The 3,268-nt window shown below is 53.7% G+C and overlaps 2 protein-coding genes across 3 annotated transcripts in view; one reads left to right on the top strand and one right to left on the bottom strand.

Annotated features, from left to right (window-relative positions):
• Lyar (Ly1 antibody reactive) overlaps positions 1-2,100 on the bottom strand; it is a 13,976-nt gene extending 11,876 nt beyond the window's left edge. For both annotated transcript variants that reach the window (XM_029545268.1, XM_029545267.1), the window contains exon 1: positions 1,993-2,100. The gene's annotated coding sequence lies outside the window, so the exon portion shown is untranslated. The remainder of the gene's footprint in view (positions 1-1,992) is intronic.
• Positions 2,101-2,177: 77 nt separating this feature from the next.
• The window catches only part of Zbtb49 (zinc finger and BTB domain containing 49), a 23,061-nt gene continuing 21,970 nt past the window's right edge, over positions 2,178-3,268 (top strand). The window contains exon 1 of the mRNA XM_021210873.2: positions 2,178-2,301. The gene's annotated coding sequence lies outside the window, so the exon portion shown is untranslated. The remainder of the gene's footprint in view (positions 2,302-3,268) is intronic.

Genomic DNA, 3,268 nt, shown 5'->3' with positions numbered 1-3,268 from the left:
TTCTCTGTGTAGCCCTGGCTGTCCTGGAACTCACTTTGTAGACCAGTCTGGCCTCGAACTCAGAAATCAGCCTGCCTCTGCCTTCCAAGTGCTGGGATTAAAGGTGTGCACCACCACACCCGGCTTCACCTTCCCAAAGACTTATTATGCTTATAAGTGTTGAGCCTCTAAGAATGTGCCTAGTACTCATAGAAGTCAGAAGACAGCATCAGATCTGGTGACAACTATTCCTGGTTGTCACCTTGACTACATCTGGAATGAGCTACAATACAGAAATGGAGGGCACACCTATGATCCAGAAGAAACAGGCTTCTGACCTGGATTTTGACATGGACATCTTGAGGCACAGTGGCCATGAAAAGTTCAGGCCCTGGCAAGGTAGCACACCCCTTTACACCCAGGAAGACTGAGGCAAGCAGATCTCTTGCGTTCAGGGCCAGACTGACACAGAGCAAGTTCCAAATCCAGGCACGATGGTATACACCTTTAATCTGGGCCACACCAGCTGGAGGCCCACATAAGGACATTGGAAGAAGGAAGACTCGCTCTTCTTCACCTGCTTGCAATTACTTGCCACACATCTCTTGGAATCTACCTCTTCAGGATTCCAGCTTACACAGAAGACCAGCTAAAACAGCCTTGTTGGGACTGAGAAACTACTAGATTCTTGGGCTTCCCATTCATAGCTGCCATTGTTGTGTTAGCTGGACTATAGACTATAAAAAAGTCATTACAATAAATTCCCTTAATATACAGATATCCCATAAGTTCTGTGACTCTAAAGAACCCTGACTAATACAGATCTCTTAGATTTTGGGTGCTGAGAATTGAACTCAGGTCCCCAGGAAGAGCAGCAAATACTCTTAATTCCCGAGCCATGCCTCCAGCCCCCTACCTTGCCTCTCTCTCACTGGGAGTTTACTAGGTGAGCAGGCTAGTGAGCCACAGGGATCTGTCACCACACCTTGCTTTTTAACCTGGGTTCTGTGCATGGACATTCAGGTCCTCATGCTTGTGTGTCAAGCACTTTACAGACAGGACTATAACTTTTTAAATTCACGCACACACAGAGACAACATTCGCCCTAAAATCAGTACATCTTAAAGGCCAGGCTGGCAACTTCAAACTTCAATTTCTCCCCATCTCTGAAATAGGGAGTCAGTCAGCCCACTATAACTAGGCACAAGCCCCTTCCAGAATTCCTAGAAATCACAGGTATACTGAAAGAGAAAAGACAGCACATATCTCCACCCTCTTGGCACCCGGGGGAAGACCATGAGTGGGCCACATCTTGCTACTGAAGCTCACAGAATCCAAGCCATGCCCCTGTTTCGGTGGACGCAGTTCAAGTCTCCTCACCACAGCCTCAGCTGAATAACTTGCAGATGTTAGGCACTACGGTAGACACTAGAGTCTTGACACAATTTGAGCAAGCCCCTAGGCTTCGATGGCCAGAAGCTAGGCTTGCAGGCACATAGACCCCTCTCATCTCTCTTACCTCTAACTCCTAGGAGGTAGGTGCTGCAGGAAAAATCCTGACACTTGCTGAGCAACCACTATGCGCCAAGCCCTTTACCCCTGTAAACTTCACACACACCCCAAATTAGGTTCTCTGGTATCCCTTTTGGACAGAGGTGGAGTTGGGCACCACTAGGTTAAGTAGCTTGTATCTAGATCGCTATTTGGGGATTCGCGGGCACTTTGGTCTTTGGTCCTCTGAGTTCCAGGAGCCATAAGGTCCTTCCTCCGGACCTAGATCTCGAGCCTCAGAGAAAAGCCCTCTCCCCATCAGCCAGCAAGTCTAAAGCCCTGTGCACTGAGGACTAACCATTCCATCTGGCCGGCCCCGAGTGCCGGACTAAAAACCGGGATGCAATGTCTCCAGGAGCTCAGAACTCCAGGTTTTGCCAGCGACGAGCGAGTCCTCAAGGAAGGCAGCCATGCCATACCATCGCCCTCCCTCCAGGTCCCGGGGCTCCAAGCAGCTCTCACCTGTCAGCCGACCCCGCCAACGGTCTCAACCGGCCGCCGGGAGCACGTGGAGCGCCAGCCACCCAGCGCAGCACCGCCACCGGCTCGTCTAGCCACCCCGCGCAGAACTCAATCCCGGCCGGCGCGCGCCGACGCGCCTGCGCGCAGAGACCACACCCCCAGCCGGAAGTGACGGTGGCGGAAGTGGCCGACGAGCTGCCTAGGGGGGCGTGGTCGGAATGGTTCCGAGGCGTTTGGAGTCCTGCAGTTGACACCGAGGGTGTGACGAGGAGTGTCAGGGAGGCGGCCGGGCGGGAGCGGCCTCCGCGGGTAAGGCGGCCCGGGACACTCGACTCGCGTGGGCTGCGGGTTGGCGCGGGTAGGGTGCGCGCGGCTTACTCGCAGCGCCGTTTTGATGGGGCTCGGCCGAGCACAAAGCTAAGCTCGGGGCACCGGGGCCGGGCCTCCTCCTTCCTGCAGTCACTCTTGCTGCGGTCTGCGCCGCTCTTGGTGTCTGCGTCACCCCGAGATAGGAGAGGAGCTCGTGACCCCGGGCTCCTAAGCCGCGCCCCGCCTCACTCACCGCGTGATCCTAGGTGCCATGGGGTCCCATCTGTGGGATGCTATTCCTGCAGCTCCGACTCCTCGGGACCACGGCGGGTGCCGAGCGGGCATCTACGGTTTAGGAAATGCTCACTAAACGTTAGCCGTTCTCAGCCCGAAAGACAGCAGCATCTGGTATACGTCAGTGGGCACTGTTGCTTAAATGACGGAGTGAACGTCCAGCAGGCTACGAACAGTATTGTGAGAAACATCAACCCAGGCGTGGGCATTTGTTGGTGACAGGGAGGTCACCAACTGTTTGCTGTGGCTCCTAAAGCAAGGGACAACAGATGAGGTGGCTCGGATGAGAGAGCTTTACTTTCTCACACTTCTAGAGGACGGATGGTCATGAACGTGGTGTCATCGGGTTTGCTTGCTTTAGAGGACTGTCCTGGCTTCCAGGTGGTCACTCTTTCTGTATCCCCACACAGTCTTCCCTTTGTGCCACCACAGCCCCGGCATTTCTACCACAGAACCCATCCTAAGAGGCTCTTTGTAAAACACAGTTGCCTTCTTCTTTTTTTAAAAAATTATTTTATTAGATATTTTCTTCATTTACATTTCAAGTGCTATCCCGAATGTCCCCTATACCCTCCCCCCGCCCCGCCCTGCTCCCCTACCCACTCCCACTTCTTGGCCCTGGTGTTCCCCTGTACTGGGGCATATAAAGTTTGCAAGACCAAGGGGCCTCTCT

This window comes from Mus pahari, chromosome 13, assembly GCF_900095145.1.
Source record: "Mus pahari chromosome 13, PAHARI_EIJ_v1.1, whole genome shotgun sequence".
Lineage (NCBI taxonomy): Eukaryota > Metazoa > Chordata > Mammalia > Rodentia > Muridae > Mus > Mus pahari.
This window is presented reverse-complemented; position numbering and strand designations above follow the sequence as displayed.